The sequence below is a fragment of the Panthera onca genome, chromosome B3 (assembly GCF_046562875.1).
Source record: "Panthera onca isolate mPanOnc1 chromosome B3, mPanOnc1 haplotype 2, whole genome shotgun sequence".
Classification (NCBI taxonomy): domain Eukaryota; kingdom Metazoa; phylum Chordata; class Mammalia; order Carnivora; family Felidae; genus Panthera; species Panthera onca.
This window is the reverse complement of record NC_138344.1, coordinates 124,959,905-124,975,673: the sequence shown is the minus strand read 5'-3', so window position 1 is coordinate 124,975,673 and position 15,769 is coordinate 124,959,905. Positions and strand designations below refer to the sequence as shown.

General features: G+C 42.8%; 1 protein-coding gene across 4 annotated transcripts in view; it reads left to right on the top strand.

Moving 5' to 3' along the window:
• The window catches only part of STON2 (stonin 2), a 146,168-nt gene that overhangs the window by 61,134 nt on the left and 69,265 nt on the right, over positions 1-15,769 (top strand). The window lies entirely within an intron of this gene.

Sequence of the window (15,769 nt, the reverse complement as noted above, 5' to 3'; positions counted from 1 at the left end):
TGGGTAAATTTGCCAGGTGTATCCAATAATTTTGTTTTTCTCAAAAACATTGTTTAGGAATTTGTCTCTGGATCATTTTTCAAATTTGGGCAACATTCGTCCTTATGCTGTATGTTATTGGAGGATTCTACACATGGAGAGAGAGATTTCTTGCAGACTAAAGGGTTCAGACAGGATTTGGTTTGGTATTTGATAGTATTGCAAAGAATCCTAGTTTATCATAGTCTGTCTTCACGAGCCCCAGTTCTTTATAGCATTTTGTTTTTACACCCTCTCCGTTCTGTTTAATCTCTATGGCTGAGGATCACGGTCAGTGGCTGAACTGTGACAAGCCCATCTCCACTGTGGGGAAAGTTTCATCTTGGGAAGGCACCATCAGAAGCCAAGGCAATTAGGAAAAGAGGCTGTACTCACCCCTTCCTTCGCCTCCTCGCCCTCAACCGCCAGCCTTCCCATAGAGTACACATAGAACAAACACATTGGTCAGGAGAACTCAGACTCTGGGGTTAGACTGCTCAGATCCTCATTCTTCCATGTACCAGCTGTGTGACTTTGGGCAAGATCCTTAACGTCTTTTTGATTCAGTTTCCTCACCTGGAAAATGGAGATAATAGTAGTACTTACCTTACCAAGCTGTTAATAGCTCCAAGTGAGACAGTTTATATACAGCAACTTATATGATGCTGGCCACAGAATAAGTGATCAGCAAGGATCTGGTTGTTTTCCCCTCTCTCGCCCCAGGGTTCTTACTGTTTCAGAGAGGTGGAGGAGGGTCCGTCACAGTGGGAAAGTCAGGACCTCTAGGCTCAGGTTGGTTTTTTTCAGTGGCCTCTCTGCTTAGATGAAAATTGCTTTAATTCCTACAGGTTCTAGTGATGAAAATCAGAGTTCTAGTCGGAACTGGGCATTATTAATCTGTCTCCAAAGCGTATAATTGTTTTCAGTATCTCCCTTTTCTGAAGCCATGCTAACAGTATTACAGTTCCCACTGAGAAAACCTCTTCTCTCATTGTTTTGATCAGGGTCCTGGCAGGTGGCAGATGGTATCCTCAAAAAGGTTTTATTTGAAGAGGATTTAGTGAAACGACTCTTACAGAGGCAGCAAAGCTAGAATCATGGGAAGAGGGGCTGGCCAACAGGTGCTGTGGCTGTATGAAGGACAGAGCCACTGCCAGAGATTTGGTGAAGTGGGGAGTAGGGGGGAATAAATGCCCAGATCTTGTGCTCGTGCTTCCCACTGGCAGATCCCAGCTGGAAGTCAAAGGGCACAGGGCCCTGGTGAGGCAACCCACTGAGATCAGCCCCCAGGGCATAGAGCTGTGGAGAAGGGTGGGAGAATGGATTTGGGGTGATGGTGCGGGTGAAGCATGTGGAGAATAGCCAACACACTTTCATCTCCACCAGGAATTCAGTGGCCTGGAGTCCAGGGTCACTCTGGAGAAGCGAAGGCAAAACTAGGGCTGTAGAATGATGAGCGATGCTCCTACATCTCTCCTTCAGCACGAGATAGTTTCTGTAGTTACAGGAGGCTAGAGGTATGGCCTTTTGGCAACCATCCTTTTTTATAGAAGTAATCGTAATCATAGCTAGCACACAGCATGTGCTGTGTGCCAGTACATGATGTGTATCATCTCTGGCCTTTACAAGAGTCCTGCGAGGGAGGAATCTTTCTCCCCATTTCCTAGTTGACCCTGAGTCGGGGAGGTTAAGATGCTTGTCTGAGACAGTACTACTAAGAAATGGATGTGCCTGGATTTCAACCAAAGTTCCAAAGCCTTTCCCCATGGTTCTCAAACCTAGTGGTGCCCCAGAGTCATCATGTTTATCATTTTGCTAAGTTACCCTCCAGACCTTCTATACAGATAGGGTAGAGGGTGCGTATGAATATATAACATATTTTGCCATGGGTTTATGTTTAACGTAATTAGAATCAAAAGGTTTTTAAATAAGGTGTATAGTAGGTGGAGTCTGAGGAAACAGTTCATGTTCCCTTAACAGATATGAGTGCTGATAGATAACTGCTATGTGCCCACAGTATGGTGTTATGTAAACACGTTTCCCGACACTCTACTTTGAAAAGAAATCTCCTCATTCTTTAGTAATCAGCCAAGGGTCCAGGTTGGCCCAGAGGAATGCCTCCATCTGTGTAGGGTAGAGCCACCTCCCTTCCCTCTTCACCCGCCTATTCTTCTAGGCCCAAAAGTGGCAAGCAGTGTCCCTTTGGGCCCTGGAAAAATGAAAGGCAGGGTGGTGAGCGGCCTAGGCTGTGTGGACCGCCTCTGGATACAGCCCCAGATATAAGACCTCCATGAGCCTCTTTCTGAACATCCTGACTTGTGTAGTCATGTTGGAGTTCTGGCTTTGAAAAGCCTTTAACTCTTCCTGGATAAGTAAATACAAGATTTAGGAGAGTGACCAAGTATTTCTAACCCTGTGACATTTATCTTTCTACTTCAGTCGTAGAGAAGTTATAAATGCTTTCATTTGAGCTATTGAGAGCTTCCAAGAGATCTGTGCTGATTATTATTCTGTACTGACTACCTGCCCACCGCCTGGCACCAGGGCTGTGTCAGTGGCCAACTCTTGGAAGGCTCTACTTGGAGGCTGGATCGTTCGGTCAGGATAAACGAAATCATCATGAGGCCATGGAGCAGATCCTCATCTGTCCATATTTCTGGGCACAGCCCTCTCCCCGGAGCTGTTGTTCCTCATCTGGGAAGTGGGGCAGAGGGTCCGTGTCCAGGCTGGGCAACAGGATGTGTGTGAAGGTGCTTCGTACAGTGCAAAGTGCAGTAGGAATTCACAAAATAAAATCCTGATTCCATAGCTCTGTGCCTCATTTCCCTCTGATATGGCAAATAAGGATAATTTCTGCCTACTCCTTTACTGCCCTAAAGAGGACGGTAAACTATGTACGTGGTGGGATGAGACCTGAGGAGGGTTTTGCAGTCCTCCGAAGTGAGCCATGCGTGCATGCAGACAGGTGCTGTGGGAAGTTCAGTGTGGTTAGTTTCTGTACCGAGGCCTTGAGGGTCCTTGGGAGGAACTGCCTTGGGGAGACTTGAGGTATTTATCTGCCTCCCCTGCCCCATGCCTTTTAGCACTGCAGAGGGAGGCAGAGGGTGAAGAATTGCAGCCTCCATCAGGAGACCCCTCAGCCTAGCTGGCCCCGGCTTTCTCTGGCAGCATGCTGTGTGAGTGTGAAACTCTGTGATTCATCTTATGTGTGCAGGGGGTTATGGGGGCCCGGGTCCAGCCTGTGTCCCTTGGCCCCACTGCTCCATGCTGGGCTGCAGCAAGCCGCAGACTCCTCCCTGTCTTCTGTGGCAGGACTTCTGCAGGGATTCGGCAGCCCTGCAGGGCAATCCTGATTCCCAGCACAATTGTGGAGGGCGAGACTCTGATCAGCCTACACTTTCTTCTCATTTTCTCACCAAGGGGGTAATTAGGAGGAGGAAGACAAACAAATCCCCTCACCTTGGTTACATCACAGAGTATGCCAATATTTGCTCGGGGATGCAGCTCTCCAGAGCAAATGACGGGAGAGCTGAGAACAGGCAAGAGCTTTATTAACACTTGTTTCCTCTCTCACCCCCTACTTCCCGAGGGGGCCCCCTTTCCCTAGATAACAGGCACGCCCTGTCATCTTCGCCAGTCAGCAGAGCTCTGTAATGCCACTAATTTTACATGGGATGATAAACAGGAAGAGTGTCAAGGGAATAAAAATAAGCCTTCTGCCTTGGAAGTCCATTGCAACCAGGAAAGAGAAAACACAGAAATGTTTGCAGTAGCGCAAGCTGTTGTTTAGGTGGTGGGCTTCCATTCTGATTTTCTTTTACCTATCAGGTAAGTGCAGAGTTTAAGTGTAGGATTAGAATGCTCAGGCATATATGCCAACTGAGGAATGTCAAGACTGGATAGAGCACACAGCAGGTGTTTAATGATTGTCAGTTGAGTGGGTCCTTGAATGAACGGAGATTGCAGGTGGGGAGGGTCATCTGCATCCCAGACATCCGTGTCCCATTTGGGTTTAGGAGTCCAGCATTTCCCTCAAGTGTGTTCCATGCAGCAGTTCAAGAAAAGCAAGATGCCGGGGGCCAGTATGTTAGATCATGCTGTGCCCTCTTTGTTGGAGAGTCCTAGCAAGTATTAGGTTATGAAAGACTTTGAGAAGTTCTGCAGGTGTATGTATGTGTGTATATAGGTATACTTTATATATATATTTTTGTATACATACATACACACATATATTTATGTACATATAAAAATACATTTAGCCTTCCATTAGCCCATACTGACTACCTGGTCAGTAAAACCCGTACATAACATAAATTGGCAAATTTGACTTGGAAGTTCATGCCATTGCTAAAGTGTTGGGAAACCAGAGAAACCGGAAAAAAATACTTTGAATTTCCCTGGATCTACAAAGTTAGCCCTGTTGTGTCTCATGCTCTGCTACACCTCTTGGCCATTTTTTTTTTTTCAATTCTAGATTCAACAGACCCAGGACTACATTTTGCCAGACTTTGTGTTAAACCCTCATGGGTTTTAAAACAAATGTAGACCATATGTTCTTGATTCATTGCATTTAACTGATCGCAGTGGAATTCTGCCAGAGCAGTAGAATATCTCCAGGGATTTTTGACTCTTTGTCTCAGAAATAAGTGTTTATGCTGGGTAGAAAGCTATGGACTTAAGATCTCAATTTTTGTGACAAGAACTTTTTAGATGCTCAGAATGTTTCTCTGGTTGTTGTTAGTTAAGGATGGTGGGAGAGAATCATCAGGGGTGCGTGACTCCTTACAAGATGTGACATGTTTCTCTGTTGTCGGTTTTGTCCTGCTCCTGCTGTAGCTGGTAGAGCAGTAGACCGGAATTGGGGGTCCAGATTCCCGGTAAACAGTAATTATCATCATGCATGGTGGGCTAACAGGGGGATTCTTATTGTTCTCAAGACACATTCATATTTCATGATTTTTTTTTACCTTGAATATATTTTCCTCGAAGACAAAAATGAATTAATTTGTCTTTTAAATTATTTTGCCTAGCTACAAATTTCATCAATATTCATATTCTTCCTAAACAATAGTCTCTTCCTCAAAATTAAAGAACAGTAGAACAGTTTTTAAGAAACAAATTACATCATTTTTCTCTTTCATTAATGTATATAAATTTGGCCACATTTCTGTTTTTAGTGTGCCCCGGGATCCTTGATACTCTTGTCCCTATTAAGTTGTGCATTTTGGATTTCAGTCAGTGCTTAAAACAAACAAACAAACAAACAAACAGGCAAAAACACCTCTAATGACTGGTTTCTTTGAAAGTTTCTCCAGAGAGATTCTAAAGTTTTCTCAGAAACACAAATGTTTATTGAGTAAAACTGGTATTTGCCAGTTGTTATGACTACAGAAATAGGTAAGTTATATGTAATAATCTGCAAACAGATTCTTTGCCATTCAAAGGATTTTCATACATAATTTTAAAAATAGTTTCTATTTATGGAATATGGATTATATGCCAGGAATGTGCTAAACACACACACACACACACACACACACACACACACACAATCTCTAATTTTCACAATCTTAAAAATAGATATTAATCCCTCATTTTATGGATGCAGAAACAATTGCTAAAGAGTTTAAATGGTTTGGCTGAAGTAATACAACTCAAAAAGGTAGTGCTGGAATTCAACCCAACTCTGTCTTGTGGGCTCACCTGCCTGGTGCCATGAGAGGCCAGTGTTTATGAACGCAGTGGGTTGTGGGAAGCGGTTATAGAGACCCTTTTGCACAGCTGTTGCTGCCTCCTATGCGTTCCCCAGGAGGTAAGTGCAAATGTGCCTTATGAGCTCATCTTATTAGACAGCAATGACTTGTTTGGGGGTCCCACTCAACTGAGGCCCTCTTAGAAGCAGGAACCACACCACGTTCTTCATTTTACATTTTCAGCATGCTGCCTGGCACATTGAAATTATACGGCGGATCTTTGTGGAAGAAATCAACTATTCTCATATGGGTCTGTGAGACCCTTCTCCCCAGACCTGCTCTCCATTTACGTATGCCTAAGTGTGTTTGCCAATTGAACTGTAGCTTCATGATGGGAAGGAATTAAGAGGACACGTAGGAGCAGCTCGTGTGGAAGGACGCCTCTTTCCCTTGTCTTCAAAAAATGTTGGGCAGCTCTCCAGCGGTCTCCATTCATTTTGTTTTTCCTGTTATTGCTGTAACCTTTTAAATGTTTTTTAAAAATTAATGTACATGGTTGTGTGTGGGTATGGTGGGGAGTACTCGCTAAGTTGGGTGTCTCAGAATCTCACCTGTCTTATACTTTGTGCAGTCTCTTCCCTATTTAGTCACCACAGTGCAAAGATGGCGAGTTGGGGAAGGCTTTTCTGTGCTAGTGAAATAGGTTATTGTGGCTATTAAACCAAATGTGTGGAGCAAAATCTGAGAAAGAGTGGCAGAGTTTAAGATGCTGTGTTCCAAACAGAGAATCTAAACTAGATATTGTGGGACCACTTAATTTAAAAACTGTGGCCTCCTGGGGCACCTGGGTGGCTCAGTCAGTTGGGGGTCCAACTTGGGCTCAGATCATGATCTTGTGGTCTGTGAGTTTCCAGCCCTGTGTTGGGCTCTATACTGACAGCTCAGAGCTTGGAGCCTGCTTCAGATTCTGTGTCTCCCTCTCTCTCTGTTCCTCCGCTGCTTGCACTCTGTGTCTCTCTGTCTTTCAAAAATAAATAGACATTTAAAAAAATTAAAAAAACAAACGTGGTCTCCAATCAAATTCTACAAGTCATTTGTAGAATTGCTAATGCGTCAATCCTAAAGAGGAAGTGACAGCTGAGATGCCTTTTATTGATTATCTTCTGTGGTGTTCTTTTCAGTCTTATGATTTTCCTTTTATAGATGAGGACACCAATGCCCAGAGCCACACATTAGTTAAGTGACAAAATTGAGATTGACACCGAGGCTTGTCAACACTCTGCAGCTGTGTCCCTCTTGTGGCTAAGCTCACTGGAAGGACCACTTCTCTGTACCCAGTCCCAGAAGGCAGAGTTTAAGATGTTCTGTTCTTTCAGTTCTAAATAGGTGATCAATACTGGGTATTTGTGACCACTTAGAATCCAGAGGGGCCATGAATTTGGAGGATAGGTATTTATTGTCTCTCACCTATAGGGAAGTTAGTACAATGAGCATTTCCCTCAATTATGGATGCAGGCAACAAACCCCAGTGGTACTAGAAGTACCTCCCACTTAATCATCAACAGAAATCACAGGTGTTTCCATATCACATTATCACTGTGACAGATATCTCAAAGGATCACTCATCTCATTGCTCCTTGGGAATCATGGTAGTTATTGGTTATATTACTGGTAGTGCTAACATACTGCAGTAATCTGGGTGGCGTATATGGTGGTCTGGTCTAGGGGACTGGATTAGATTAGAGGAAACTGAACAGATTCAAAAGACATTTAGTATTTAGAATGGATGGAACCCCAATCATACTGTTTCTCTCATTATGCTTCAAAATGTTCCATTTCTTTTTTTTAATGTTTATTCATTATTTATTTATTTATTTATTTATTTATTTATTTATTTTGAGAGAGAGGACAGAGAAAGAGGGAGACACAGAATCTGAAGCAGGCTCCACCCTTTGAGCTGTCAGCACAGAGCCTGACATGGGGCTCGAACCCATGAACCATGAGATCATGACCTGAGCTGAAGTCAGACACTTAACCAACTGAGCCACCCAGGTGCCCCAAAATGTTCCATTTCTATTCCTCTACTTACTCCTGCTTTTTACCCTGAGTAACTCCTTTTTTTTTCCCCATATGACAAAGTCTTACTGATTGTTTAAGACAAAATTCAAAAGAAGTTTTCTCATGAAGAATCCTTACTTTGTGCCGTGTATGTTCCTAAAGATGGGGCATTCCTGAGTGAGCTACCCTGAGAAAGTTCTCTCCCCAGCTTTACTCTAGGTCATAGTACCTGTTTCAGCTCTTCTATTTTTGGCAAGAGAGGTCTTTGAGTTTTTCATTCATTTCCCGACGATACTCAGGTCCTTGAGGGCAGCAACACCGATATTTTCCTACTTGGATTGTTCCAACAGTCTGGTCTCCAGTACAGTGTCTGGAACTAATGAGGTGTCCAGTGGATGTTTTTAGTCACATCTCTTGTTGCCAGATTGCATCAATGTTATATCCTTGCCTCCCACCTCAGAAAAAAGAAAAATTTGCTTCCAGGTACCTTGGTCACAAGTACACTCATCTAGAAAGAGAATTTGGGAAAATAGAAATGAGTTTATCTGGTCATAATTTTTAATTATTTTATGGAATATTTTAAATGTATGTCATCAGATTCACCCATTTAAGATGTTATATTCCACTTTAAGTAGCTCCCCGGGTGAGTGGTATAATATCACTGGTGTAAATGAGATTAGGGCTTGCTCACTGAGGCTCTTGTGCAAAGCACTCAGTACCCAGCAAAGTCAGGCTCCAAAAAGAATCATGAGCTGTGCTTTTTTCAGGTAATAAAATGTTAACTCAAACTCAACAAAATATCAGTGGACGTAAAAAGCTCAAACCACAGTGCTAGTATGCCATGCCCTCTCAAGTGTTGTCATTAGCCCAGAAGCTTCTGGAAATAGACGGCTTCGTATTTTGTCTGGGACCATAATGATTGGTTTGGATCCTTTAACTATCATAGACCTTTAAAGTTAGAGGAAATTTAAGAGATCACTTAGTAGAATTTCTTCATTTTATGGGGGGGGAAAAGCCAAGGACTAAGTATTAGCAGCAGAGTCAGGCCTTATAATTCCTTGTCCCTTACCCACCCTTTGAATCATTTAAAACCCTAAGAGATTTTTGGCCAGGTACAACTGGCTATTCTTCATTTCAGTCCTCTCTAAACGTTTTATCTTCTTTTTTCCCCCCTGAAATAAGCAATGGATCCTCTTTCTTGAGGGTTCAGTTCACTCATGAACAAGTTAAAAGCCCCTCAGATCCAAAGAATCATGTTGGTTTTTTTTGTTTTTTTTTCTTAATAATTTTGGCACCTTGATGAGACATGGCCATGGAAAGTCTCTTGACCCCCAAGCTAATGTATTTTAGATCACACGTTTCTTTTCCTGGTGCTGAAGTCTAGGTGGGACAAGGTCTGGGTCTTTGTAATTCTCTTTGGGGGCTCTTTTGCAGTGAGTGGCAGGCCATCTTATTGAAGATGTGCTAAAGTGCTTTTTTCCTAACAGATCTGTTCTCACCCTACCTGACTTTACCACAGTGGCATCTCTTCCTTCCATTTGCAAAGTCCTCAGAGCTTAGAAAGGCTCTTTATTAATGTTTTATTAACATAGGCTTTCTTCAGAAATGGGAGTTAACTTTTCATGCTTCTTTCAAGGGAGAGAATGAATTCTCAGCTTAAGCGAGGAAATAGATTATGGATCAAGTGAGGAAATGGATTATGCTATTTCCTCTAAAAGGGCAGCTGTCTTTGGCAGGAGTCATATCTGCCATGAGCCTCAAGAACAAATTCATGTCACCATCGTACAGTTCATCTAGAAACAGAGAGAAGTGCTAGACACAGGGTTATAAATGTCAACAAGATGTTAGCCCTTCAAAGTGGAAGCACCAAGGGTGTTCATCAGCTCTTTTACTGTGAAATGGACAACTTATGTGGAGTGCTAATTGTATTTGTTTACTAGGGCGGCCATAGGCTGAATGGCTTAAACCACAGAAATTTATTTCCTCATAATTCTGAAGGCCATAAGTCTGAGATCAAGACATTAGCAGAGTTGGTTTCTTCTGAAGTCTCTGCCCTATGTCTTCAAAAGGTATTGTCTCTAGGTGTGCCTGTGTCCTGATCTCTTCTTCTTACAGGATGGTCATACTGGATTAGGGCCCACCCTTGAGACCTCACTTTAATTTAACGATCTCTTTCAAGACCCTGTCTCCAAATACAACCACATGCTGAGGTACTAGGGGGTTAACATTTCAACGTATGAATTTGGGGACACACAGTTCAGCCCATAACATGATGCAAACACAACTTAAAAGTCTTCTCCCTTCCCTGCCCAAGATATGCAGATTGACACTATACACTCGTCATCTATAGTCTTTCTGGAACCATCATTAGCAGTGTGACTTGCTATAGAAACTGGAATCTGCATCTGATGCTCCACTTAGAGGCTACTTCCCACAGCTATAGTAAGGGGAAAGGAATTGCTTATGCTTAATAAATCCCTCGCTCAGCCTTTTCACCTGCTTATCTACAGAATGGCTTGGTGGGTCCTGCTAGACTCTTTGGCTTACATGCTAGTTCAAAAGTAAATATGTTCGTTCATAAAAGAAGAAATGCAAAGAAGTGATATAAAGAGATGATTAATCCCTATTCAGTTGTACAGATTAAACAAGAATATCTGTTAGCTTGGTAAAGTGTAAATAATTGAAAGCATTCTTGTGTTGGGAGTGGAGAATTGTGACTTTGCATGCCTGGAGTGTGGAAAGACCTTTCTAACCCTTAGTATTAATTTAAATGTCACACTCTGTAACTGTTATTTTGTCGCTAGAAAATAACTAGACATGTACCTGAGTATGCCATGCAGCACTGTTTATATTAGTAAAAGCAAACAAAACCCAAATATCCAACCAAGTAATCAAGTAAAATGGAATGCTATGCAGTCAGGGAAAGTGATCCAATTATACTGTTAATTGAAAAAGAGAGGTTAAAGGGGTGCCTGGGTGGCGCAACTCTTGGTTTTGGCTCAGGTCGTGATCTCATGGTTTGTGAGTTCAAGCCCTACATCGGACTCTGTGCTGACAACTTGGAGCCTGCTTGGGATTCTCTGTCTCCCTTTCTCTCTGCCCCTCCCCACTTCTCTCTCTCAAAATAAACATTAAAAAAAAAAGAAAAAGGTTAGAGGATAGAATGTATAATCATTTTGCTATATTGGCCTGTATATACTTTTGCTGTATTCGTCTGTGTGTGTGTGTGTGTGTGTGTGTGTGTGTGTGTGTGTGTATATCTAAGTATATAGAAAAAAGTTTGGCAAGATATATCCCAAACTGATAATATTGATTATCTCAGGGACTTTCCTTACTATATTTCTGCAAATCTGAATTATGTATAATATTCCTAGATCACTCTAAAAATCAGAAAAAATAAAAAATGAAAAATGAATTTAGAAAATTAAATATGTTACAGAAGCTGTTTTGAAAGTTTTTATATGGTAGATGTGTCTGTTTGGGGCAGGCTTATTTGTTGGGGGAGAGTATTGAGTGCTGGCCTCTTTGCTTTAGAGGGGGGTGGCTAGTATTTCAGATACTGCAGTCATGTACTTGTGTTTAAGTTTTCACTTATGTAATGCTAGTTGTTTATTCTTGGCAGGAGGTAGTTACAGTGTAATGGAAAGCTGTCATTCTCTGGGTTTGATAGACCAACACCATCTCCGCTACTCTCCTGCTCTGTGATATTCAGCAAATTGTTTTCTTTTTAAATTTTTTTTGTTGTTTATTATTTTTGAGAGAGACAGAGACAGACAGGCAGACACTGAGAGCAAGCAGGGAAGGGGCAGAGAGAGAGGGAGATATAGAATTGGAAGCAGGCTCCAGGTTCTGAGCACCCAGGACAGAGCCCGACGCGGGGCTTGAACTCACAGACTGCGAGATTATGACCTGAGCTATAGTCGGCCACCCAACCAACTGAGCCACCCAGGTGCCCCGTCAGCAAATTATTTAATCATACTGACTTTTAGTGTCTCAGCTGCGGAATGGAAATAATAATGGTAATACTGACCTTGCAAGCTTGTTCTGAGGGTTAAATGAGACCAGGTCCATAAAGTTCCTGGAATATGGTAAGGAGTTGCCATTGTGATGATGGCAATATAATGTAGTTTTTAGAATTCCTCCTATTTAAGAGCTAGCATCCAGTCTGTGGTAAGAAAATTTCTTAAAGTTGTAGAAAAACAGCTAAATCAAGCCCCAAATATGTTCTATTTTATGTCTGGCTAGTTTTTATAAACTACCTTTACAGAAAGGCAGTTTCTTTTATTCTCTCAGATCTCATTGGCTGAAGGGTGGGCTCACTCAACATGCCTGTGAAACTACTCGTGTCTGCCTTTTTTCTGCAGAAGTGAGATCCGGAGGAAAAGCTTTCCTGAGAAGAGGTGGGAGGGAGGACAGCGGGGGGTTTCGGGAGCAGCTGCCAGGTTTACTTGCATGCCCCGCCTGCTCACCCTCCCCCCCTCCCCCGACTTCAGGATTGGCTTGTTTTGTACAAATTGGTTGCCTCAAGCAACACGTTATTAGTTTGAGCCAGAATGTATCCCGGGAGACTTACTGTTTTCCTTTTGCCAAGTAATTGTCCTTTTCCTGCAGAGGATGCTGGGATTGTGGGGGCATTTTCCACTTTGGCATATTTCAGTCCAGTTCCCCCCTTTTCACTGAGTGTTTGCTATTTGCAAGGCACTTTGCCATTTCACTGCGTTTAGAAATCAACCAGTTGTGAGCTGTTAATGTTTATTTTCAAACTCCTGAATATTTCCCCCCTCCTTCCTTAAACATCCCAGTACTGTGTCTAAGGAAAGAAGATGCTATTCCTGGTGAAAATATTCACCATCCCTCTCTCTGATGTAGCACCCCCCCCCCCCCCCCCACACACACACATATACACTCCTGCAGAATGATATTATATTCCTGCCCCATTGACATCAGGCTTGGTCGGTGAAATGCAGGTGGACGTGATACTTCAGGCACAGAGTTCCGTGTGCTTCCAACACCACTCCTTTTCCCTTTGTCAGAGCCCCCACATGTCACCCTCAGGCAGACCCTGGCTTGGACCCTGTTTTGGTGTTCCTCTGGCTTCACTGGGCCTCACTTCCCATCTTCCAGAGCACAGTCCCTGTACCCAGGACTCCAGGACCCTCTTCCTACAGAGCCACAGGCCTGCTCCCTGGCTTCGTCCTGGACTTGTGCACCCGGGCACAGCCCACACTGCTGGTGTGTGCAGCCCCAGGCCGACGGGCTGAGAATGGAGCTTGAGTGTGGGGCCAGGGGGAGCCTCCCCAGTGCAGGCTGGGGTGGGCTGGGCTGGAGGAGAAGGAAGGGGGCAAGCCTCAGGCGGGGCCACTTCCTCCTACACAGTGATGTTTCTGTGTGGAGCCCCAAGGGGTCCAACAAGCTGCCATTCCATCTTGGCCTTCTGGTTTGTTATGAACACATACTCATCGAGGAGGATAGGATACACTTCATTTAACAGGTTTTAGCTTGGTCTGTACTTTTAAATACTGAGACCTATGTTAGCCAGCATCTGAATCCTTAGGGCAGTGCCCACCAACGCTTGGGGGTAAGTCTGATGGTCTAGACAGGGGCCGCTCTTCCGGCCTGGGCCTTGGAATGATGTGCGACAGAGCCGTGGCGGATTCTTGACAGATGTGAGATGTAAATCTTGTAATAAGCCATTGAGATTCTGGGCTTATCTGTTAACTGTGGCATCGTTTAGATTAAGGTCACTAATTCCAAAATGAAGAGGTGACATTCGTTGAAGTTGTCCTACTTTACCCACTTCAAATATGATATTGGCACAACTTTTTGTTGTTATGTGCATGGTAGCACTACCCAGGAGAGTCTGAAACAAATCCCAGGAGTTGACTGGAGTTCTTGAGTGGGCGCGTACAGGCCCCATACTGCTGTGATCCCTCTGTTGCTGCTGGTGAATTGTTAGCATTCAGTGACATTTCAGGTCCTTTTTCCAGTAGTGATGGTTTCAATTATCGATACATCTGTCTTTTGTCACTTCCCTTGTGACCTTCCAGAAATCAAATTCAGGTTCAGATTTTGGGGGAAAACTCATAAAATGAGAAAATACAAATGAAGCCCCTAATATGAAGAATAGTGGGTGGTAGGAGTGCCTGGGCAGCTCAGTCGATTAAGCATCTGCCTCTTGGTTTCAGCGCAGGTCATGATCTCGCAGTTTCATGGGTTCAAGCTCCATGTCAGGCTCTGTGCTGACAATAGGGCCTGCTTGGGATTCTCTCTCTTCCTCTCTCTCTGCCCTCCCCCGCCCCCCAAACTTGCGCTGTCTCTGTCTCTCTCAAAATAAACAAACACTTGAAAAAAAATTTTTAACAACAAAAAAAAGAATAGTGGATAGTATTTTTATTTTTTTTTAATGTATCCATTATCTATGAATTTACATTTGAATGTATCTACCCATGTGTCTCCCGTCTTGTACCAAAAAAAATGGTCCCCATGAATGGTCTTCAGATTCTGTCTTCTCATATCATATCAAGTATGAGGCTCTTACTAGAGCTAAGGGTGAGGTCTTTCTGGCTTGGAACAAAGAAAAGTCACCTGGACCTCACTGGAAGTAAAACCATAAACTAGGACTCAGGAAATAAAATAGAGATATTCATAATAGCAGTTATGGTAATTATATTGTAGGTGAAAGGTATGCTTATTTTCAAAAAGCTTTCACATACATAATTTTATTTATTCTTTATTATAGCCTGTGAGATAAGCAGAAAAACCTCCCTTTTCACAGAGGAGGAAACTAACCTATTAAGTTTCAATGGTTTGCTCTCTGTTCTGCTACCAATATTAATGTTGGTATTAGGAATATTAATGCACTAATTTATTAATATGTACTATATAACACATTATACTAATGATACACTTTACATTATACTTTATAGGTTTAATAGACTGTATATTATATTGCTAAGTATTAATTATTATTATTTATATAATGTCCTTGTCCAGGAGACTAAGCACTCTAACAAGTCCAAGATTTCAGTGTTTCTATATGGTTCCAAGTTTATTTCTCATTCATACCACTGTGAATGCAGAATGGGGACAGGGTTCCATGCTCCAGAGTTCAGGGACCCAAGCTACGATGTGTCCTCAGAGTCTCCTCCAGTCAGGTAGTGGGTGGGAGGGAAAGGAGAATATCGTATTGGCAGAGCTCAGGGCCTGGCCACGCCTTACAGCCAGAGAGGCTGGAAAATGTGGCCTAAGTATGTGGCCAGAAAGCAGAGAACACCAATATTTATGAACATGAGAAGTCTATGCCACAAAAGTTATAGAAATTCATACGATTACAGGGCCCCTGTTTAAGCTCTACACCATTATATTTTTCCCCAGCTTTACTGAAGTGTAATAGCCATAGACTATATTATGAATATTTATAATGTACAGCGTGATGTGCTTTGACACACATATACATCTGTGAAGTCATCACCATAATGAGGATAATGAGCATATCTGAGGAACACCCAATAGTTCCTCGTGTCCATTTGTAACCCTCCCTTTCTCACTGTCCCCCCACCTCCCGCCCCAGGTACCCACTCTCTGCTTATACAGATTTGTTTGCACTTTCAAGAATTTATAGAAATGGAATTATACAGTAGCCTCTCTAATTTGGGTTCTTTCACTTAGCATAATTATTTGGAGACTCATCCATGTTGCATGTATCAGTAATTCATTGTTTTCTATTGATGAGTAGTGTTCCATTGTATTGGTGTGTTACAATCTGTTTTATTTAAAACAAACAAATGCAACTTTTCAGTGTCAAAGGACCTGTAAGTCATTCCTTTTTGACTTGTCAGAAAGAACAGCCCCGGTGTCTCACACATAACCCCACTCACAAGACAAGGAGGAGTACATTGAACAGGTGCTGTGCTTTTCTTGTTTTTGAACTTCAGGTCAGGTAGATTATTAATCAAGATCTGACAACCTAATGTAGACCTAGCGTTGTGCCCTGTGGCCTT